Source organism: Atractosteus spatula (genome assembly GCF_055471065.1).
Source record: "Atractosteus spatula isolate fAtrSpa1 chromosome 10 unlocalized genomic scaffold, fAtrSpa1.hap1 SUPER_10_unloc_3, whole genome shotgun sequence".
NCBI lineage: Eukaryota > Metazoa > Chordata > Actinopteri > Semionotiformes > Lepisosteidae > Atractosteus > Atractosteus spatula.
This window is the reverse complement of record NW_028296623.1, coordinates 462415-484294: the sequence shown is the minus strand read 5'-3', so window position 1 is coordinate 484294 and position 21880 is coordinate 462415. Positions and strand designations below refer to the sequence as shown.

Genomic DNA, 21880 nt, shown 5'->3' with positions numbered 1-21880 from the left:
CGATGTGAACGAACGGCGCTTTACAGAGGAGTACTGCCTGACTGGATCGTTGATGAACGACAGAGGCCACTCCGACCTCTTCTCGGTTTTCTTCAACGACTTACTAAGGATCTTCTTCACATTCGCCCATGCAGGGGAAGCCAGTTACACCAAAGCAAACGCAGGAAAGTGCATTTCAAGCAGAGACCAGGAGAGACTTGTTTACACCGAGAGTGGTCGGAGAATGGAACAATGCGCCCAGCCCTGTTGCTGGAGCCGATTCTTGATGAGCTCTTGGGCTCACTGGATACTAATCTTTCTGTTGTTCTTGCAGGTCCTGCGCTGCTTTTGAGCCGACAGAGCTCGTCCTGGTCTGTCGGCACAGCCCAATTGCAAATGATCGGCTCCGCGTACAGAAGGAACGTGCGTTTGGTACAAGAGTGCATGAAGGCACCGGAAATACATTGGGAACAAATGACCGGTCGCTCAAGACCTCTGTGAAGTACAGGAGCGTGCAACAAGAGGCTGTTTCCGCCCGGTCTCGAACCGGGGACCTTTCGCGTGTTAGGCGAACGTGATAGCCGCTACACTACGGAAACCTGCAGGGACCGCTGCTGGTGTCTCGCTTGCGTTTCGGGCTGAGAAAGGGAAGCGTCACTTTAGGCAGGGGGCGCTGGAGAGAGGAACAAAGGGCGCGATGAAACAAAATGCCGAAACCCGCGATCGAACCAGGGACCTTTAGATCTTCAGTCTAACGCTCTCCCAACTGAGCTATTTCGGCAGTGCACAGAGCCCACAGCCACCTGCTCCAGCCTTCCTGTGTTGCGGCATGAGCGCACCAAGAGGAGCGGGAGAGTGTTGCAGGAACGTCACTCAGAAGGAAAGCCACCCAGCTGCGCCCTCTGAGCTCTGTCCAGCGCATCTTCCTCGCATGGACTCCTGCCTGCGACGGGCAGGAAACAATTAGCAAGAACAGAACAGCACCCCATGGGTGTCTCATGACCACACCTTAGGTTGTGACACGTGCAGGTGTGAGGGGTTGCCGGGCTACTCTGGAGCAGAGCTTGGGCGGAGGGGGGGCGGGAAAGCAGACAAAGAGGTGACACCTCAAGGTCTGCACGATCACAGCTCTCCGCCGCCCCAGGCTTCCGCTCGATAAGCTACTGGACACACCCGCCCCTCCTCACACAGACCGTGGAAAAGCCCCCGAGTGGGAGGGCTCTCTCTTCCTCCCAGGAGCTCTTGGACACGACGCACAGACAGAGCGCGGGGAGCCGCCGCCTGCAAACACGGCTCCAGACAGGACTCCACTCCGCAGGAGCCGCAGAGCAGAGGAGATGGGGGCAGCTTAGTTCCTGTGCAGAGACCTGAGCTGTTGTTGCTGCGGACGCTGTCTTTTCTGTTCTCGGGGTAGGAGTGAATGTTGAGTTGCCCTTAGAAATGAAGCAGAGCACTTCAACGGCACGGGTGTGTGTGTGTGCGTGCGCCCTGGTGATTCTGGGAGACAGATCGAACCTGGGCTAAAAGAGAGGGGGCTTAGCCCACTTCCATTTGCTAGTTCAGAGTTGTACAACCCATTTGTATCTGCTAGGCGGCGCAGTCGTCGTGCACAAAGAACGCTTTGAAAAGCGTCAAAAGCAAGTCATTCCGAGTTGGTCGTTTGTGTTTTCCGTTCAGACGCGAAATGCTGAAATGATCTCTCGGCTCCTCGGTTGTCATTTCTGCTCCGTAAAGGAATCACAGCACGCGTCGCCTTCCAGCACGCTGGGTCGGGACACGATGCCGGGGATCGAAGGGTGTGATGTCTTCCTCGTTAGTATAGTGGCAAGTATCCCCGCCTGTCACGCGGGAGACCGGGGTTCGATTCCCCGACGGGGAGTAGAAAGCTTTTCTTTTACCTCCTTAGAGAAAGGACTGCCTTTCACTTCTCTGTTTTCTTTCACAGCGTCGTGCACCTTTTCATTGCTCTCGCTTTCAGAGCCTCCGCACGGCACACGACTCGACATCAGAAAGCACATTGAAGTGAAAGCAGGAAGCGCTGCGACATGCAGTGTGCAGATCCTGCCACACTAAGAGGTGAGTGGGTCTGTTCGATGCACAAAGAACGCTTTGATAAGCGTCAAAGGCAAGTCATTCCGAGTTGGTCGTTTGTGTTTTCTGTTCAGACGCGAAATGCTGAAATGATCTCTCGGCTCCTCGGTTGTCATTTCTGCTCCGTAAAGAAATCACAGCACGCGTCGGCTTCCAGCACGGTGGGTCGGGACACGATGCCGGGGGTCGGAGAGAGCGATGTCTTCCTCGTTAGTATAGTGGTGATTATCCCCACCTGTCACGCGGGAGACTGGGGTACATCAGGACGCGCATTGGAGTGAAAGCAGGATGCGCTGCGACATGCACTGTGCAGATCCCGCCACACTAAGAGGTGAGTGGGTCTGTGCGATCACAGCGCTAGGCGAATCCCCAATCCCCTTTTGTGCGTGGCGACAAAAGGAGCCGGTCTGTTTCCGCCCAGTTTCGAACCAGGGACTTTTCGCGTGGGAGGCAAACGTGATAACCACTACACTACGGAAACGGTAGCAAACCCTTCCCAGCGGCCCAGTGCTGAGCTTCGCCAATGCGATTCAGCTGCTTCCAGTGCCTTTATTGGAGTGCGCTGATGGACCGTGCTCTCTCTCCAGAGACCAGCACGCCTGTCATGGACGGAGCAGGAAAAGCGGCGCCACATTCTACAGCCCTCTCCACGCAATCGACGAAATCGGGCTACTGAAGTGGAGAAAATCGCCTCTCCAGAAAGTGCAAATATCATCTTGGAGAGTATAAATCCTATTGCCGAAGGTCAGCCCTGTCTACCAGAGTAACCCTCCCACCTCCTGCAGCGATGATCAGCTCGTCTCACACGCGAGAAGTCTTCGGTTGGAAACAAGCGCCCCCTCTTCTCGCGCGTTTTGCACGTTCGAGTGGTTTTAATGCGGCTCCTTCGTACACGGTGCTGATCTTTTGGAAAGCAGGAGGCAAAACTGACACGTTCCCATACCGGGAGTCAAACCCGGGCCGCCTGGGTGAAAACCAGGAATCCTAACCGCTAGACCATATGGGAGCACACAACCCCGCTGTTCCGGGCATCATGCAAGCAAACTACATAAATATGAGAAAACACGCAAGAGAGTTGTCACTCAGAGTGTCGAAGGGTCGATGTATACTGGGGCTCAGTTGAAATGCAACGTCAGGACTTTTCCGAATTAGGTCACACGAAGAGAGCACAGCCTTTTCCGCCCTACCATGTGTGTATCGGTAACTCGCCGTGATCGTATAGTGGTCAGTACTTTGCGTTGTGGCCGCAACAACCCCGGTTCGAATCCGGGTCACGGCAGAATAGGGGCGTCTGCTTTTACTACTTGCGCGAATGAAGGCAAAAAAAAGCCAATCGATGTGAACGAACGGCGCTTTACAGAGGAGTACTGCCTGACTGGATCGTTGATGAACGACAGAGGCCACTCCGACCTCTTCTCGGTTTTCTTCAACGACTTACTAAGGATCTTCTTCACATTCGCCCATGCAGGGGAAGCCAGTTACACCAAAGCAAACGCAGGAAAGTGCATTTCAAGCAGAGACCAGGAGGGACTTGTTTACACCGAGAGTGGTCGGAGAATGGAACAATGCGCCCAGCCCTGTTGCTGGAGCCGATTCTTGATGAGATCTTGGGCTCACTGGATGCTAATCTTTCTGTTGTTCTTGCAGGTCCTGCGCTGCTTTTGAGCCGACAGAGCTCGTCCTGGTCTGTCGGCACAGCCCAATTGCAAATGATCGGCTCCGCGTACAGAAGGAACGTGCATTTGGTACAAGAGTGCATGAAGGCACCGGAAATACATTGGGAACAAATGACCGGTCGCTCAAGACCTCTGTGAAGTACAGGAGCGTGCAACAAGAGGCTGTTTCCGCCCGGTCTCGAACCGGGGACCTTTCGCGTGTTAGGCGAACGTGATAGCCGCTACACTACGGAAACCTGCAGGGACCGCTGCTGGTGTCTCGCTTGCGTTTCGGGCTGAGAAAGGGAAGCGTCACTTTAGGCAGGGGGCGCTGGAGAGAGGAACAAAGGGCGCGATGAAACAAAATGCCGAAACCCGGGATCGAACCAGGGACCTTTAGATCTTCAGTCTAACGCTCTCCCAACTGAGCTATTTCGGCAGTGCACAGAGCCCACAGCCACCTGCTCCAGCGGCATGAGCGCACCAAGAGGAGCGGGAGAGTGTTGCAGGAACGTCACTCAGAAGGAAAGCCACCCAGCTGCGCCCTCTGAGCTCTGTCCAGCGCATCTTCCTCGCATGGACTCCTGCCTGCGACGGGCAGGAAACAATTAGCAAGAACAGAACAGCACCCCATGGGTGTCTCATGACCACACCTTAGGTTGTGACACGTGCAGGTGTGAGGGGTTGCCGGGCTACTCTGGAGCAGAGCTTGGGCGGAGGGGGGGCGGGAAAGCAGACAAAGAGGTGACACCTCAAGGTCTGCACGATCACAGCTCTCCGCCGCCCCAGGCTTCCGCTCGATAAGCTACTGGACACACCCGCCCCTCCTCACACAGACCGTGGAAAAGCACCCGAGTGGGAGGGCTCTCTCTTCCTCCCAGGAGCTCTTGGACACGACGCACAGACAGAGCGCGGGGAGCCGCCGCCTGCAAACACGGCTCCAGGCAGGACTCCACTCCGCAGGAGCCGCAGAGCAGAGGAGATGGGGGCAGCTTAGTTCCTGTGCAGAGACCTGAGCTGTTGTTGCTGCGGACGCTGTCTTTTCTGTTCTCGGGGTAGGAGTGAATGTTGAGTTGCCCTTAGAAATGAAGCAGAGCACTTCAACGGCACGGGTGTGTGTGTGTGCGTGCGCCCTGGTGATTCTGGGAGACAGATCGAACCTGGGCTAAAAGAGAGGGGGCTTAGCCCTCTTCCATTTGCTAGTTCAGAGTTGTACAACCCATTTGTATCTGCTAGGCGGCGCAGTCGTCGTGCACAAAGAACGCTTTGAAAAGCGTCAAAAGCAAGTCATTCCGAGTTGGTCGTTTGTGTTTTCCGTTCAGACGCGAAATGCTGAAATGATCTCTCGGCTCCTCGGTTGTCATTTCTGCTCCGTAAAGGAATCACAGCACGCGTCGCCTTCCAGCACGCTGGGTCGGGACACGATGCCGGGGATCGAAGGGTGTGATGTCTTCCTCGTTAGTATAGTGGCAAGTATCCCCGCCTGTCACGCGGGAGACCGGGGTTCGATTCCCCGACGGGGAGTCGAAAGCTTTTCTTTTACCTCCTTAGAGAAAGGACTGCCTTTCACTTCTCTGTTTTCTTTCACAGCGTCGTGCACCTTTTCATTGCTCTCGCTTTCAGAGCCTCCGCACGGCACACGACTCGACATCAGAAAGCACATTGAAGTGAAAGCAGGAAGCGCTGCGACATGCACTGTGCAGATCCCGCCACACTAAGAGGTGAGTGGGTCTGTTCGATGCACAAAGAACGCTTTGATAAGCGTCAAAGGCAAGTCATTCCGAGTTGGTCGTTTGTGTTTTCTGTTCAGACGCGAAATGCTGAAATGATCTCTCGGCTCCTCGGTTGTCATTTCTGCTCCGTAAAGAAATCACAGCACGCGTCGGCTTCCAGCACGGTGGGTCGGGACACGATGCCGGGGATCGAAGGGTGTGATGTCTTCCTCGTTAGTATAGTGGCAAGTATCCCCGCCTGTCACGCGGGAGACCGGGGTTCGATTCCCCGACGGGGAGTAGAAAGCTTTTCTTTTACCTCCTTAGAGAAAGGACTGCCTTTCACTTCTCTGTTTTCTTTCACAGCGTCGTGCACCTTTTCATTGCTCTCGCTTTCAGAGCCTCCGCACGGCACACGACTCGACATCAGAAAGCACATTGAAGTGAAAGCAGGAAGCGCTGCGACATGCACTGTGCAGATCCCGCCACACTAAGAGGTGAATGGGTCTGTTCGATGCACAAAGAACGCTTTGATAAGCGTCAAAGGCAAGTCATTCCGAGTTGGTCGTTTGTGTTTTCTGTTCAGACGCGAAATGCTGAAATGATCTCTCGGCTCCTCGGTTGTCATTTCTGCTCCGTAAAGAAATCACAGCACGCGTCGGCTTCCAGCACGGTGGGTCGGGACACGATGCCGGGGGTCGGAGAGAGCGATGTCTTCCTCGTTAGTATAGTGGTGATTATCCCCACCTGTCACGCGGGAGACTGGGGTACATCAGGACGCGCATTGGAGTGAAAGCAGGATGCGCTGCGACATGCACTGTGCAGATCCCGCCACACTAAGAGGTGAGTGGGTCTGTGCGATCACAGCGCTAGGCGAATCCCCAATCCCCTTTTGTGCGTGGCGACAAAAGGAGCCGGTCTGTTTCCGCCCAGTTTCGAACGAGGGACTTTTCGCGTGGGAGGCAAACGTGATAACCACTACACTACGGAAACGGTAGCAAACCCTTTCCAGCGGCCCAGTGCTGAGCTTCGCCAATGCGATTCAGCTGCTTCCAGTGCCTTTATTGGAGTGCGCTGATGGACCGTGCTCTCTCCAGAGACCAGCACGCCTGTCATGGACGGAGCAGGAAATGCGGCGCCACATTCTACAGCCCTCTCCACGCAATCGACGAAATCGGGCTACTGAAGTGGAGAAAATCGCCTCTCCAGAAAGTGCAAATATCATCTTGGAGAGTATAAATCCTATTGCCGAAGGTCAGCCCTGTCTACCAGAGTAACCCTCCCACCTCCTGCAGCGATGATCAGCTCGTCTCACACGCGAGAAGTCTTCGGTTGGAAACAAGCGCCCCCTCTTCTCGCGCGTTTTGCACGTTCGAGTGGTTTTAATGCGGCTCCTTCGTACACGGTGCTGATCTTTTGGAAAGCAGGAGGCAAAACTGACACGTTCCCATACCGGGAGTCAAACCCGGGCCGCCTGGGTGAAAACCAGGAATCCTAACCGCTAGACCATATGGGAGCACACAACCCCGCTGTTCCGGGCATCATGCAAGCAAACTACATAAATATGAGAAAACACGCAAGAGAGTTGTCACTCAGAGTGTCGAACGGTCGATGTATACTGGGGCTCAGTTGAAATGCAACGTCAGGACTTTTCCGAATTAGGTCACACGAAGAGAGCACAGCCTTTTCCGCCCTACCATGTGTGTATCGGTAACTCGCCGTGATCGTATAGTGGTCAGTACTTTGCGTTGTGGCCGCAACAACCCCGGTTCGAATCCGGGTCACGGCAGAATAGGGGCATCTACTTTTACTACTTGCGCGAATGAAGGCAAAAGAAAGCCAATCGATGTGAACGAACGGCGCTTTACAGAGGAGTACTGCCTGACTGGATCGTTGATGAACGACAGAGGCCACTCCGACCTCTTCTCGGTTTTCTTCAACGACTTACTAAGGATCTTCTTCACATTCGCCCATGCAGGGGAAGCCAGTTACACCAAAGCAAACGCAGGAAAGTGCATTTCAAGCAGAGACCAGGAGAGACTTGTTTACACCGAGAGTGGTCGGAGAATGGAACAATGCGCCCAGCCCTGTTGCTGGAGCCGATTCTTGATGAGCTCTTGGGCTCACTGGATACTAATCTTTCTGTTGTTCTTGCAGGTCCTGCGCTGCTTTTGAGCCGACAGAGCTCGTCCTGGTCTGTCGGCACAGCCCAATTGCAAATGATCGGCTCCGCGTACAGAAGGAACGTGCGTTTGGTACAAGAGTGCATGAAGGCACCGGAAATACATTGGGAACAAATGACCGGTCGCTCAAGACCTCTGTGAAGTACAGGAGCGTGCAACAAGAGGCTGTTTCCGCCCGGTCTCGAACCGGGGACCTTTCGCGTGTTAGGCGAACGTGATAGCCGCTACACTACGGAAACCTGCAGGGACCGCTGCTGGTGTCTCGCTTGCGTTTCGGGCTGAGAAAGGGAAGCGTCACTTTAGGCAGGGGGCGCTGGAGAGAGGAACAAAGGGCGCGATGAAACAAAATGCCGAAACCCGCGATCGAACCAGGGACCTTTAGATCTTCAGTCTAACGCGCTCCCAACTGAGCTATTTCGGCAGTGCACAGAGCCCACAGCCACCTGCTCCAGCCTTCCTGTGTTGCGGCATGAGCGCACCAAGAGGAGCGGGAGAGTGTTGCAGGAACGTCACTCAGAAGGAAAGCCACCCAGCTGCGCCCTCTGAGCTCTGTCCAGCGCATCTTCCTCGCATGGACTCCTGCCTGCGACGGGCAGGAAACAATTAGCAAGAACAGAACAGCACCCCATGGGTGTCTCATGACCACACCTTAGGTTGTGACACGTGCAGGTGTGAGGGGTTGCCGGGCTACTCTGGAGCAGAGCTTGGGCGGAGGGGGGGCGGGAAAGCAGACAAAGAGGTGACACCTCAAGGTCTGCACGATCACAGCTCTCCGCCGCCCCAGGCTTCCGCTCGATAAGCTACTGGACACACCCGCCCCTCCTCACACAGACCGTGGAAAAGCCCCCGAGTGGGAGGGCTCTCTCTTCCTCCCAGGAGCTCTTGGACACGACGCACAGACAGAGCGCGGGGAGCCGCCGCCTGCAAACACGGCTCCAGACAGGACTCCACTCCGCAGGAGCCGCAGAGCAGAGGAGATGGGGGCAGCTTAGTTCCTGTGCAGAGACCTGAGCTGTTGTTGCTGCGGACGCTGTCTTTTCTGTTCTCGGGGTAGGAGTGAATGTTGAGTTGCCCTTAGAAATGAAGCAGAGCACTTCAACGGCACGGGTGTGTGTGTGTGCGTGCGCCCTGGTGATTCTGGGAGACAGATCGAACCTGGGCTAAAAGAGAGGGGGCTTAGCCCACTTCCATTTGCTAGTTCAGAGTTGTACAACCCATTTGTATCTGCTAGGCGGCGCAGTCGTCGTGCACAAAGAACGCTTTGAAAAGCGTCAAAAGCAAGTCATTCCGAGTTGGTCGTTTGTGTTTTCCGTTCAGACGCGAAATGCTGAAATGATCTCTCGGCTCCTCGGTTGTCATTTCTGCTCCGTAAAGGAATCACAGCACGCGTCGCCTTCCAGCACGCTGGGTCGGGACACGATACCGGGGATCGAAGTGTGTGATGTCTTCCTCGTTAGTATAGTGGCAAGTATCCCCGCCTGTCACGCGGGAGAGCGGGGTTCGATTCCCCGACGGGGAGTAGAAAGCTTTTCTTTTACCTCCTTAGAGAAAGGACTGCCTTTCACTTCTCTGTTTTCTTTCACAGCGTCGTGCACCTTTTCATTGCTCTCGCTTTCAGAGCCTCCGCACGGCACACGACTCGACATCAGAAAGCACATTGAAGTGAAAGCAGGAAGCGCTGCGACATGCAGTGTGCAGATCCTGCCACACTAAGAGGTGAGTGGGTCTGTTCGATGCACAAAGAACGCTTTGATAAGCGTCAAAGGCAAGTCATTCCGAGTTGGTCGTTTGTGTTTTCTGTTCAGACGCGAAATGCTGAAATGATCTCTCGGCTCCTCGGTTGTCATTTCTGCTCCGTAAAGAAATCACAGCACGCGTCGGCTTCCAGCACGGTGGGTCGGGACACGATGCCGGGGGTCGGAGAGAGCGATGTCTTCCTCGTTAGTATAGTGGTGATTATCCCCACCTGTCACGCGGGAGACTGGGGTACATCAGGACGCGCATTGGAGTTAAAGCAGGATGCGCTGCGACATGCACTGTGCAGATCCCGCCACACTAAGAGGTGAGTGGGTCTGTGCGATCACAGCGCTAGGCGAATCCCCAATCCCCTTTTGTGCGTGGCGACAAAAGATGCCGGTCTGTTTCCGCCCAGTTTCGAACCAGGGACTTTTCGCGTGGGAGGCAAACGTGATAACCACTACACTACGGAAACGGTAGCAAACCCTTCCCAGCGGCCCAGTGCTGAGCTTCGCCAATGCGATTCAGCTGCTTCCAGTGCCTTTATTGGAGTGCGCTGATGGACCGTGCTCTCTCTCCAGAGACCAGCACGCCTGTCATGGACGGAGCAGGAAAAGCGGCGCCACATTCTACAGCCCTCTCCACGCAATCGACGAAATCGGGCTACTGAAGTGGAGAAAATCGCCTCTCCAGAAAGTGCAAATATCATCTTGGAGAGTATAAATCCTATTGCCGAAGGTCAGCCCTGTCTACCAGAGTAACCCTCCCACCTCCTGCAGCGATGATCAGCTCGTCTCACACGCGAGAAGTCTTCGGTTGGAAACAAGCGCCCCCTCTTCTCGCGCGTTTTGCACGTTCGAGTGGTTTTAATGCGGCTCCTTCGTACACGGTGCTGATCTTTTGGAAAGCAGGAGGCAAAACTGACACGTTCCCATACCGGGAGTCAAACCCGGGCCGCCTGGGTGAAAACCAGGAATCCTAACCGCTAGACCATATGGGAGCACACAACCCCGCTCTTCCGGGCATCATGCAAGCAAACTACATAAATATGAGAAAACACGCAAGAGAGTTGTCACTCAGAGTGTCGAAGGGTCGATGTATACTGGGGCTCAGTTGAAATGCAACGTCAGGACTTTTCCGAATTAGGTCACACGAAGAGAGCACAGCCTTTTCCGCCCTACCATGTGTGTATCGGTAACTCGCCGTGATCGTATAGTGGTCAGTACTTTGCGTTGTGGCCGCAACAACCCCGGTTCGAATCCGGGTCACGGCAGAATAGGGGCGTCTGCTTTTACTACTTGCGCGAATGAAGGCAAAAAAAAGCCAATCGATGTGAACGAACGGCGCTTTACAGAGGAGTACTGCCTGACTGGATCGTTGATGAACGACAGAGGCCACTCCGACCTCTTCTCGGTTTTCTTCAACGACTTACTAAGGATCTTCTTCACATTCGCCCATGCAGGGGAAGCCAGTTACACCAAAGCAAACGCAGGAAAGTGCATTTCAAGCAGAGACCAGGAGGGACTTGTTTACACCGAGAGTGGTCGGAGAATGGAACAATGCGCCCAGCCCTGTTGCTGGAGCCGATTCTTGATGAGATCTTGGGCTCACTGGATGCTAATCTTTCTGTTGTTCTTGCAGGTCCTGCGCTGCTTTTGAGCCGACAGAGCTCGTCCTGGTCTGTCGGCACAGCCCAATTGCAAATGATCGGCTCCGCGTACAGAAGGAACGTGCGTTTGGTACAAGAGTGCATGAAGGCACCGGAAATACATTGGGAACAAATGACCGGTCGCTCAAGACCTCTGTGAAGTACAGGAGCGTGCAACAAGAGGCTGTTTCCGCCCGGTCTCGAACCGGGGACCTTTCGCGTGTTAGGCGAACGTGATAGCCGCTACACTACGGAAACCTGCAGGGACCGCTGCTGGTGTCTCGCTTGCGTTTCGGGCTGAGAAAGGGAAGCGTCACTTTAGGCAGGGGGCGCTGGAGAGAGGAACAAAGGGCGCGATGAAACAAAATGCCGAAACGCGGGATCGAACCAGGGACCTTTAGATCTTCAGTCTAACGCTCTCCCAACTGAGCTATTTCGGCAGTGCACAGAGCCCACAGCCACCTGCTCCAGCGGCATGAGCGCACCAAGAGGAGCGGGAGAGTGTTGCAGGAACGTCACTCAGAAGGAAAGCCACCCAGCTGCGCCCTCTGAGCTCTGTCCAGCGCATCTTCCTCGCATGGACTCCTGCCTGCGACGGGCAGGAAACAATTAGCAAGAACAGAACAGCACCCCATGGGTGTCTCATGACCACACCTTAGGTTGTGACACGTGCAGGTGTGAGGGGTTGCCGGGCTACTCTGGAGCAGAGCTTGGGCGGAGGGGGGGCGGGAAAGCAGACAAAGAGGTGACACCTCAAGGTCTGCACGATCACAGCTCTCCGCCGCCCCAGGCTTCCGCTCGATAAGCTACTGGACACACCCGCCCCTCCTCACACAGACCGTGGAAAAGCCCCCGAGTGGGAGGGCTCTCTCTTCCTCCCAGGAGCTCTTGGACACGACGCACAGACAGAGCGCGGGGAGCCGCCGCCTGCAAACACGGCTCCAGGCAGGACTCCACTCCGCAGGAGCCGCAGAGCAGAGGAGATGGGGGCAGCTTAGTTCCTGTGCAGAGACCTGAGCTGTTGTTGCTGCGGACGCTGTCTTTTCTGTTCTCGGGGTAGGAGTGAATGTTGAGTTGCCCTTAGAAATGAAACAGAGCACTTCAACGGCACGGGTGTGTGTGTGTGCGTGCGCCCTGGTGATTCTGGGAGACAGATCGAACCTGGGCTAAAAGAGAGGGGGCTTAGCCCTCTTCCATTTGCTAGTTCAGAGTTGTACAACCCATTTGTATCTGCTAGGCGGCGCAGTCGTCGTGCACAAAGAACGCTTTGAAAAGCGTCAAAAGCAAGTCATTCCGAGTTGGTCGTTTGTGTTTTCCGTTCAGACGCGAAATGCTGAAATGATCTCTCGGCTCCTCGGTTGTCATTTCTGCTCCGTAAAGGAATCACAGCACGCGTCGCCTTCCAGCACGCTGGGTCGGGACACGATGCCGGGGATCGAAGGGTGTGATGTCTTCCTCGTTAGTATAGTGGCAAGTCTCCCCGCCTGTCACGCGGGAGACCGGGGTTCGATTCCCCGACGGGGAGTCGAAAGCTTTTCTTTTACCTCCTTAGAGAAAGGACTGCCTTTCACTTCTCTGTTTTCTTTCACAGCGTCGTGCACCTTTTCATTGCTCTCGCTTTCAGAGCCTCCGCACGGCACACGACTCGACATCAGAAAGCACATTGAAGTGAAAGCAGGAAGCGCTGCGACATGCACTGTGCAGATCCCGCCACACTAAGAGGTGAGTGGGTCTGTTCGATGCACAAAGAACGCTTTGATAAGCGTCAAAGGCAAGTCATTCCGAGTTGGTCGTTTGTGTTTTCTGTTCAGACGCGAAATGCTGAAATGATCTCTCGGCTCCTCGGTTGTCATTTCTGCTCCGTAAAGGAATCACAGCACGCGTCGGCTTCCAGCACGGTGGGTCGGGACACGATGCCGGGGGTCGAAGGGTGTGATGTCTTCCTCGTTAGTATAGTGGTGATTATCCCCACCTGTCACGCGGGAGACTGGGGTACATCAGGACGCGCATTGGAGTGAAAGCAGGATGCGCTGCGACATGCACTGTGCAGATCCCGCCACACTAAGAGGTGAGTGGGTCTGTGCGATCACAGCGCTAGGCGAATCCCCAATCCCCTTTTGTGCGTGGCGACAAAAGAAGCCGGTCTGTTTCCGCCCAGTTTCGAACCAGGGACTTTTCGCGTGGGAGGCAAACGTGATAACCACTACACTACGGAAACGGTAGCAAACCCTTCCCAGCGGCCCAGTGCTGAGCTTCGCCAATGCGATTCAGCTGCTTCCAGTGCCTTTATTGGAGTGCGCTGATGGACCGTGCTCTCTCTCCAGAGACCAGCACGCCTGTCATGGACGGAGCAGGAAAAGCGGCGCCACATTCTACAGCCCTCTCCACGCAATCGACGAAATCGGGCTACTGAAGTGGAGAAAATCGCCTCTCCAGAAAGTGCAAATATCATCTTGGAGAGTATAAATCCTATTGCCGAAGGTCAGCCCTGTCTACCAGAGTAACCCTCCCACCTCCTGCAGCGATGATCAGCTCGTCTCACACGCGAGAAGTCTTCGGTTGGAAACAAGCGCCCCCTCTTCTCGCGCGTTTTGCACGTTCGAGTGGTTTTAATGCGGCTCCTTCGTACACGGTGCTGATCTTTTGGAAAGCAGGAGGCAAAACTGACACGTTCCCATACCGGGAGTCAAACCCGGGCCGCCTGGGTGAAAACCAGGAATCCTAACCGCTAGACCATATGGGAGCACACAACCCCGCTGTTCCGGGCATCATGCAAGCAAACTACATAAATATGAGAAAACACGCAAGAGAGTTGTCACTCAGAGTGTCGAAGGGTCGATGTATACTGGGGCTCAGTTGAAATGCAACGTCAGGACTTTTCCGAATTAGGTCACACGAAGAGAGCACAGCCTTTTCCGCCCTACCATGTGTGTATCGGTAACTCGCCGTGATCGTATAGTGGTCAGTACTTTGCGTTGTGGCCGCAACAACCCCGGTTCGAATCCGGGTCACGGCAGAATAGGGGCGTCTACTTTTACTACTTGCGCGAATGAAGGCAAAAGAAAGCCAATCGATGTGAACGAACGGCGCTTTACAGAGGAGTACTGCCTGACTGGATCGTTGATGAACGACAGAGGCCACTCCGACCTCTTCTCGGTTTTCTTCAACGACTTACTAAGGATCTTCTTCACATTCGCCCATGCAGGGGAAGCCAGTTACACGAAAGCAAACGCAGGAAAGTGCATTTCAAGCAGAGACCAGGAGAGACTTGTTTACACCGAGAGTGGTCGGAGAATGGAACAATGCGCCCAGCCCTGTTGCTGGAGCCGATTCTTGATGAGATCTTGGGCTCACTGGATACTAATCTTTCTGTTGTTCTTGCAGGTCCTGCGCTGCTTTTGAGCCGACAGAGCTCGTCCTGGTCTGTCGGCACAGCCCAATTGCAAATGATCGGCTCCGCGTACAGAAAGAACGTGCGTTTGGTACAAGAGTGCATGAAGGCACCAGAAATACATTGGGAACAAATGACCGGTCGCTCAAGACCTCTGTGAAGTACAGGAGCGTGCAACAAGAGGCTGTTTCCGCCCGGTCTCGAACCGGGGACCTTTCGCGTGTTAGGCGAACGTGATAGCCGCTACACTACGGAAACCTGCAGGGACCGCTGCTGGTGTCTCGCTTGCGTTTCGGGCTGAGAAAGGGAAGCGTCACTTTAGGCAGGGGGCGCTGGAGAGAGGAACAAAGGGCGCGATGAAACAAAATGCCGAAACCCGCGATCGAACCAGGGACCTTTAGATCTTCAGTCTAACGCGCTCCCAACTGAGCTATTTCGGCAGTGCACAGAGCCCACAGCCACCTGCTCCAGCGGCATGAGCGCACCAAGAGGAGCGGGAGAGTGTTGCAGGAACGTCACTCAGAAGGAAAGCCACCCAGCTGCGCCCTCTGAGCTCTGTCCAGCGCATCTTCCTCGCATGGACTCCTGCCTGCGACGGGCAGGAAACAATTAGCAAGAACAGAACAGCACCCCATGGGTGTCTCATGACCACACCTTAGGTTGTGACACGTGCAGGTGTGAGGGGTTGCCGGGCTACTCTGGAGCAGAGCTTGGGCGGAGGGGGGGCGGGAAAGCAGACAAAGAGGTGACACCTCAAGGTCTGCACGATCACAGCTCTCCGCCGCCCCAGGCTTCCGCTCGATAAGCTACTGGACACACCCGCCCCTCCTCACACAGACCGTGGAAAAGCCCCCGAGTGGGAGGGCTCTCTCTTCCTCCCAGGAGCTCTTGGACACGACGCACAGACAGAGCGCGGGGAGCCGCCGCCTGCAAACACGGCTCCAGACAGGACTCCACTCCGCAGGAGCCGCAGAGCAGAGGAGATGGGGGCAGCTTAGTTCCTGTGCAGAGACCTGAGCTGTTGTTGCTGCGGACGCTGTCTTTTCTGTTCTCGGGGTAGGAGTGAATGTTGAGTTGCCCTTAGAAATGAAGCAGAGCACTTCAACGGCACGGGTGTGTGTGTGTGCGTGCGCCCTGGTGATTCTGGGAGACAGATCGAACCTGGGCTAAAAGAGAGGGGGCTTAGCCCACTTCCATTTGCTAGTTCAGAGTTGTACAACCCATTTGTATCTGCTAGGCGGCGCAGTCGTCGTGCACAAAGAACGCTTTGAAAAGCGTCAAAAGCAAGTCATTCCGAGTTGGTCGTTTGTGTTTTCCGTTCAGACGCGAAATGCTGAAATGATCTCTCGGCTCCTCGGTTGTCATTTCTGCTCCGTAAAGGAATCACAGCACGCGTCGGCTTCCAGCACGCTGGGTCGGGACACGATGCCGGGGATCGAAGGGTGTGATGTCTTCCTCGTTAGTATAGTGGCAAGTATCCCCGCCTGTCACGCGGGAGACCGGGGTTCGATTCCCCGACGGGGAGTAGAAAGCTTTTCTTTTACCTCCTTAGAGAAAGGACTGCCTTTCACTTCTCTGTTTTCTTTCACAGCGTCGTGCACCTTTTCATTGCTCTCGCTTTCAGAGCCTCCGCACGGCACACGACTCGACATCAGAAAGCACATTGAAGTGAAAGCAGGAAGCGCTGCGACATGCACTGTGCAGATCCCGCCACACTAAGAGGTGAGTGGGTCTGTTCGATGCACAAAGAACGCTTTGATAAGCGTCAAAGGCAAGTCATTCCGAGTTGGTCGTTTGTGTTTTCTGTTCAGACTCGAAATGCTGAAATGATCTCTCGGCTCCTCGGTTGTCATTTCTGCTCCGTAAAGAAATCACAGCACGCGTCGGCTTCCAGCACGGTGGGTCGGGACACGATGCCGGGGGTCGAAGGGTGTGATGTCTTCCTCGTTAGTATAGTGGCAAGTGTCCCCGCCTGTCACGCGGGAGACCGGGGTTCGATTCCCCAACGGGGAGTAGAAAGCTTTTCTTTTACCTCCTTAGAGAAAGGACTGCCTTTCACTTCTCTGTTTTCTTTCACAGCGTCGTGCACCTTTTCATTGCTCTCGCTTTCAGAGCCTCCGCACGGCACACGACTCGACATCAGAAAGCACATTGAAGTGAAAGCAGGAAGCGCTGCGACATGCACTGTGCAGATCCCGCCACACTAAGAGGTGAGTGGGTCTGTTCGATGCACAAAGAACGCTTTGATAAGCGTCAAAGGCAAGTCATTCCGAGTTGGTCGTTTGTGTTTTCTGTTCAGACGCGAAATGCTGAAATGATCTCTCGGCTCCTCGGTTGTCATTTCTGCTCCGTAAAGAAATCACAGCACGCGTCGGCTTCCAGCACGGTGGGTCGGGACACGATGCCGGGGGTCGGAGAGAGCGATGTCTTCCTCGTTAGTATAGTGGTGATTATCCCCACCTGTCACGCGGGAGACTGGGGTACATCAGGACGCGCATTGGAGTGAAAGCAGGATGCGCTGCGACATGCACTGTGCAGATCCCGCCACACTAAGAGGTGAGTGGGTCTGTGCGATCACAGCGCTAGGCGAATCCCCAATCCCCTTTTGTGCGTGGCGACAAAAGAAGCCGGTCTGTTTCCGCCCAGTTTCGAACCAGGGACTCTTCGCGTGTGAGGCAAACGTGATAACCACTACACTACGGAAACGGTAGCAAACCCTTCCCAGCGGCCCAGTGCTGAGCTTCGCCAATGCGATTCAGCTGCTTCCAGTGCCTTTATTGGAGTGCGCTGATGGACCGTGCTCTCTCTCCAGAGACCAGCACGCCTGTCATGGACGGAGCAGGAAAAGCGGCGCCACATTCTACAGCCCTCTCCACGCAATCGACGAAATCGGGCTACTGAAGTGGAGAAAATCGCCTCTCCAGAAAGTGCAAATATCATCTTGGAGAGTATAAATCCTATTGCCGAAGGTCAGCCCTGTCTACCAGAGTAACCCTCCCACCTCCTGCAGCGATGATCAGCTCGTCTCACACGCGAGAAGTCTTCGGTTGGAAACAAGCGCCCCCTCTTCTCGCGCGTTTTGCACGTTCGAGTGGTTTTAATGCGGCTCCTTCGTACACGGTGCTGATCTTTTGGAAAGCAGGAGGCAAAACTGACACGTTCCCATACCGGGAGTCAAACCCGGGCCGCCTGGGTGAAAACCAGGAATCCTAACCGCTAGACCATATGGGAGCACACAACCCCGCTGTTCCGGGCATCATGCAAGCAAACTACATAAATATGAGAAAACACGCAAGAGAGTTGTCACTCAGAGTGTCGAAGGGTCGATGTATACTGGGGCTCAGTTGAAATGCAACGTCAGGACTTTTCCGAATTAGGTCACACGAAGAGAGCACAGCCTTTTCCGCCCTACCATGTGTGTATCGGTAACTCGCCGTGATCGTATAGTGGTCAGTACTTTGCGTTGTGGCCGCAACAACCCCGGTTCGAATCCGGGTCACGGCAGAATAGGGGCGTCTGCTTTTACTACTTGCGCGAATGAAGGCAAAAAAAAGCCAATCGATGTGAACGAACGGCGCTTTACAGAGGAGTACTGCCTGACTGGATCGTTGATGAACGACAGAGGCCACTCCGACCTCTTCTCGGTTTTCTTCAACGACTTACTAAGGATCTTCTTCACATTCGCCCATGCAGGGGAAGCCAGTTACACCAAAGCAAACGCAGGAAAGTGCATTTCAAGCAGAGACCAGGAGGGACTTGTTTACACCGAGAGTGGTCGGAGAATGGAACAATGCGCCCAGCCCTGTTGCTGGAGCCGATTCTTGATGAGATCTTGGGCTCACTGGATGCTAATCTTTCTGTTGTTCTTGCAGGTCCTGCGCTGCTTTTGAGCCGACAGAGCTCGTCCTGGTCTGTCGGCACAGCCCAATTGCAAATGATCGGCTCCGCGTACAGAAGGAACGTGCGTTTGGTACAAGAGTGCATGAAGGCACCGGAAATACATTGGGAACAAATGACCGGTCGCTCAAGACCTCTGTGAAGTACAGGAGCGTGCAACAAGAGGCTGTTTCCGCCCGGTCTCGAACCGGGGACCTTTCGCGTGTTAGGCGAACGTGATAGCCGCTACACTACGGAAACCTGCAGGGACCGCTGCTGGTGTCTCGCTTGCGTTTCGGGCTGAGAAAGGGAAGCGTCACTTTAGGCAGGGGGCGCTGGAGAGAGGAACAAAGGGCGCGATGAAACAAAATGCCGAAACCCGCGATCGAACCAGGGACCTTTAGATCTTCAGTCTAACGCTCTCCCAACTGAGCTATTTCGGCAGTGCACAGAGCCCACAGCCACCTGCTCCAGCGGCATGAGCGCACCAAGAGGAGCGGGAGAGTGTTGCAGGAACGTCACTCAGAAGGAAAGCCACCCAGCTGCGCCCTCTGAGCTCTGTCCAGCGCATCTTCCTCGCATGGACTCCTGCCTGCGACGGGCAGGAAACAATTAGCAAGAACAGAACAGCACCCCATGGGTGTCTCATGACCACACCTTAGGTTGTGACACGTGCAGGTGTGAGGGGTTGCCGGGCTACTCTGGAGCAGAGCTTGGGCGGAGGGGGGGCGGGAAAGCAGACAAAGAGGTGACACCTCAAGGTCTGCACGATCACAGCTCTCCGCCGCCCCAGGCTTCCGCTCGATAAGCTACTGGACACACCCGCCCCTCCTCACACAGACCGTGGAAAAGCACCCGAGTGGGAGGGCTCTCTCTTCCTCCCAGGAGCTCTTGGACACGACGCACAGACAGAGCGCGGGGAGCCGCCGCCTGCAAACACGGCTCCAGGCAGGACTCCACTCCACTCCGCAGGAGCCGCAGAGCAGAGGAGATGGGGGCAGCTTAGTTCCTGTGCAGAGACCTGAGCTGTTGTTGCTGCGGACGCTGTCTTTTCTGTTCTCGGGGTAGGAGTGAATGTTGAGTTGCCCTTAGAAATGAAGCATAGCACTTCAACGGCACGGGTGTGTGTGTGTGCGTGCGCCCTGGTGATTCTGGGAGACAGATCGACCCTGGGCTAAAAGAGAGGGGACTTAGCCCTCTTCCATTTGCTAGTTCAGAGTTGTACAACCCATTTGTATCTGCTAGGCGGCGCAGTCGTCGTGCACAAAGAACGCTTTGAAAAGCGTCAAAAGCAAGTCATTCCGAGTTGGTCGTTTGTGTTTTCCGTTCAGACGCGAAATGCTGAAATGATCTCTCGGCTCCTCGGTTGTCATTTCTGCTCCGTAAAGGAATCACAGCACGCGTCGCCTTCCAGCACGCTGGGTCGGGACACGATGCCGGGGATCGAAGGGTGTGATGTCTTCCTCGTTAGTATAGTGGCAAGTATCCCCGCCTGTCACGCGGGAAACCGGGATTCGATTCCCCGAGGGGGAGTAGAAAGCTTTTCTTTTACCTCCTTAGAGAAAGGATTGCCTTTCACTTCTCTGTTTTCTTTCACAGCGTCGTGCACCTTTTCATTGCTCTCGCTTTCAGAGCCTCCGCACGGCACACGACTCGACATCAGAAAGCACATTGAAGTGAAAGCAGGAAGCGCTGCGACATGCACTGTGCAGATCCCGCCACACTAAGAGGTGAGTGGGTCTGTTCGATGCACAAAGAACGCTTTGATAAGCGTCAAAGGCAAGTCATTCCGAGTTGGTCGTTTGTGTTTTCTGTTCAGACTCGAAATGCTGAAATGATCTCTCGGCTCCTCGGTTGTCATTTCTGCTCCGTAAAGAAATCACAGCACGCGTCGGCTTCCAGCACGGTGGGTCGGGACACGATGCCGGGGGTCGAAGGGTGTGATGTCTTCCTCGTTAGTATAGTGGCAAGTGTCCCCGCCTGTCACGCGGGAGACCGGGGTTCGATTCCCCAACGGGGAGTAGAAAGCTTTTCTTTTACCTCCTTAGAGAAAGGACTGCCTTTCACTTCTCTGTTTTCTTTCACAGCGTCGTGCACCTTTTCATTGCTCTCGCTTTCAGAGCCTCCGCACGGCACACGACTCGACATCAGAAAGCACATTGAAGTGAAAGCAGGAAGCGCTGCGACATGCACTGTGCAGATCCCGCCACACTAAGAGGTGAGTGGGTCTGTTCGATGCACAAAGAACGCTTTGATAAGCGTCAAAGGCAAGTCATTCCGAGTTGGTCGTTTGTGTTTTCTGTTCAGACGCGAAATGCTGAAATGATCTCTCGGCTCCTCGGTTGTCATTTGTGCTCCGTAAAGAAATCACAGCACGCGTCGGCTTCCAGCACGGTGGGTCGGGACACGATGCCGGGGGTCGGAGAGAGCGATGTCTTCCTCGTTAGTATAGTGGTGATTATCCCCACCTGTCACGCGGGAGACTGGGGTACATCAGGACGCGCATTGGAGTGAAAGCAGGATGCGCTGCGACATGCACTGTGCAGATCCCGCCACACTAAGAGGTGAGTGGGTCTGTGCGATCACAGCGCTAGGCGAATCCCCAATCCCCTTTTGTGCGTGGCGACAAAAGAAGCCGGTCTGTTTCCGCCCAGTTTCGAACCAGGGACTCTTCGCGTGTGAGGCAAACGTGATAACCACTACACTACGGAAACGGTAGCAAACCCTTCCCAGCGGCCCAGTGCTGAGCTTCGCCAATGCGATTCAGCTGCTTCCAGTGCCTTTATTGGAGTGCGCTGATGGACCGTGCTCTCTCTCCAGAGACCAGCACGCCTGTCATGGACGGAGCAGGAAAAGCGGCGCCACATTCTACAGCCCTCTCCACGCAATCGACGAAATCGGGCTACTGAAGTGGAGAAAATCGCCTCTCCAGAAAGTGCAAATATCATCTTGGAGAGTATAAATCCTATTGCCGATGGTCAGCCCTGTCTACCAGAGTAACCCTCCCACCTCCTGCAGCGATGATCAGCTCGTCTCACACGCGAGAAGTCTTCGGTTGGAAACAAGCGCCCCCTCTTCTCGCGCGTTTTGCACGTTCGAGTGGTTTTAATGCGGCTCCTTCGTACACGGTGCTGATCTTTTGGAAAGCAGGAGGCAAAACTGACACGTTCCCATACCGGGAGTCAAACCCGGGCCGCCTGGGTGAAAACCAGGAATCCTAACCGCTAGACCATATGGGAGCACACAACCCCGCTGTTCCGGGCATCATGCAAGCAAACTACATAAATATGAGAAAACACGCAAGAGAGTTGTCACTCAGAGTGTCGAAGGGTCGATGTATACTGGGGCTCAGTTGAAATGCAACGTCAGGACTTTTCCGAATTAGGTCACACGAAGAGAGCACAGCCTTTTCCGCCCTACCATGTGTGTATCGGTAACTCGCCGTGATCGTATAGTGGTCAGTACTTTGCGTTGTGGCCGCAACAACCCCGGTTCGAATCCGGGTCACGGCAGAATAGGGGCGTCTGCTTTTACTACTTGCGCGAATGAAGGCAAAAAAAAGCCAATCGATGTGAACGAACGGCGCTTTACAGAGGAGTACTGCCTGA

At 54.7% G+C, this 21880-nt stretch overlaps 20 non-coding genes across 20 annotated transcripts; 10 read left to right on the top strand and 10 right to left on the bottom strand.

Annotated features, from left to right (window-relative positions):
- Nucleotides 1–505: 505 nt before the first annotated feature.
- On the bottom strand, nt 506–578 carry trnav-aac (transfer RNA valine (anticodon AAC)). Its single transcript has one exon. It is a non-coding gene; the product is annotated as a tRNA-Val (tRNA).
- A 1208-nt stretch (nt 579–1786) lies between these two features.
- Nucleotides 1787–1858, top strand: trnad-guc (transfer RNA aspartic acid (anticodon GUC)). The gene has a single exon. It is a non-coding gene; the product is annotated as a tRNA-Asp (tRNA).
- A 620-nt stretch (nt 1859–2478) lies between these two features.
- Nucleotides 2479–2551, bottom strand: trnag-ccc (transfer RNA glycine (anticodon CCC)). The gene has a single exon. It is a non-coding gene; the product is annotated as a tRNA-Gly (tRNA).
- A 726-nt stretch (nt 2552–3277) lies between these two features.
- Nucleotides 3278–3349, top strand: trnah-gug (transfer RNA histidin (anticodon GUG)). The gene has a single exon. It is a non-coding gene; the product is annotated as a tRNA-His (tRNA).
- A 560-nt stretch (nt 3350–3909) lies between these two features.
- Nucleotides 3910–3982, bottom strand: trnav-aac (transfer RNA valine (anticodon AAC)). Its single transcript has one exon. It is a non-coding gene; the product is annotated as a tRNA-Val (tRNA).
- Nucleotides 3983–4091: 109 nt separating this feature from the next.
- On the bottom strand, nt 4092–4164 carry trnaf-gaa (transfer RNA phenylalanine (anticodon GAA)). The gene has a single exon. It is a non-coding gene; the product is annotated as a tRNA-Phe (tRNA).
- Nucleotides 4165–5177: 1013 nt separating this feature from the next.
- Nucleotides 5178–5249, top strand: trnad-guc (transfer RNA aspartic acid (anticodon GUC)). Its single transcript has one exon. It is a non-coding gene; the product is annotated as a tRNA-Asp (tRNA).
- A 416-nt stretch (nt 5250–5665) lies between these two features.
- Nucleotides 5666–5737, top strand: trnad-guc (transfer RNA aspartic acid (anticodon GUC)). The gene has a single exon. It is a non-coding gene; the product is annotated as a tRNA-Asp (tRNA).
- A 1417-nt stretch (nt 5738–7154) lies between these two features.
- trnah-gug (transfer RNA histidin (anticodon GUG)) lies at nt 7155–7226 on the top strand. Its single transcript has one exon. It is a non-coding gene; the product is annotated as a tRNA-His (tRNA).
- A 560-nt stretch (nt 7227–7786) lies between these two features.
- Nucleotides 7787–7859, bottom strand: trnav-aac (transfer RNA valine (anticodon AAC)). The gene has a single exon. It is a non-coding gene; the product is annotated as a tRNA-Val (tRNA).
- Nucleotides 7860–9759: 1900 nt separating this feature from the next.
- Nucleotides 9760–9832, bottom strand: trnag-ccc (transfer RNA glycine (anticodon CCC)). Its single transcript has one exon. It is a non-coding gene; the product is annotated as a tRNA-Gly (tRNA).
- A 726-nt stretch (nt 9833–10558) lies between these two features.
- Nucleotides 10559–10630, top strand: trnah-gug (transfer RNA histidin (anticodon GUG)). The gene has a single exon. It is a non-coding gene; the product is annotated as a tRNA-His (tRNA).
- A 560-nt stretch (nt 10631–11190) lies between these two features.
- On the bottom strand, nt 11191–11263 carry trnav-aac (transfer RNA valine (anticodon AAC)). Its single transcript has one exon. It is a non-coding gene; the product is annotated as a tRNA-Val (tRNA).
- A 1887-nt stretch (nt 11264–13150) lies between these two features.
- trnag-ccc (transfer RNA glycine (anticodon CCC)) lies at nt 13151–13223 on the bottom strand. Its single transcript has one exon. It is a non-coding gene; the product is annotated as a tRNA-Gly (tRNA).
- Nucleotides 13224–13949: 726 nt separating this feature from the next.
- trnah-gug (transfer RNA histidin (anticodon GUG)) lies at nt 13950–14021 on the top strand. The gene has a single exon. It is a non-coding gene; the product is annotated as a tRNA-His (tRNA).
- Nucleotides 14022–14581: 560 nt separating this feature from the next.
- trnav-aac (transfer RNA valine (anticodon AAC)) lies at nt 14582–14654 on the bottom strand. Its single transcript has one exon. It is a non-coding gene; the product is annotated as a tRNA-Val (tRNA).
- Nucleotides 14655–15849: 1195 nt separating this feature from the next.
- trnad-guc (transfer RNA aspartic acid (anticodon GUC)) lies at nt 15850–15921 on the top strand. Its single transcript has one exon. It is a non-coding gene; the product is annotated as a tRNA-Asp (tRNA).
- A 1907-nt stretch (nt 15922–17828) lies between these two features.
- On the top strand, nt 17829–17900 carry trnah-gug (transfer RNA histidin (anticodon GUG)). Its single transcript has one exon. It is a non-coding gene; the product is annotated as a tRNA-His (tRNA).
- Nucleotides 17901–18460: 560 nt separating this feature from the next.
- On the bottom strand, nt 18461–18533 carry trnav-aac (transfer RNA valine (anticodon AAC)). The gene has a single exon. It is a non-coding gene; the product is annotated as a tRNA-Val (tRNA).
- A 3179-nt stretch (nt 18534–21712) lies between these two features.
- trnah-gug (transfer RNA histidin (anticodon GUG)) lies at nt 21713–21784 on the top strand. The gene has a single exon. It is a non-coding gene; the product is annotated as a tRNA-His (tRNA).
- The last annotated feature ends 96 nt before the right edge of the window (nt 21785–21880 follow it).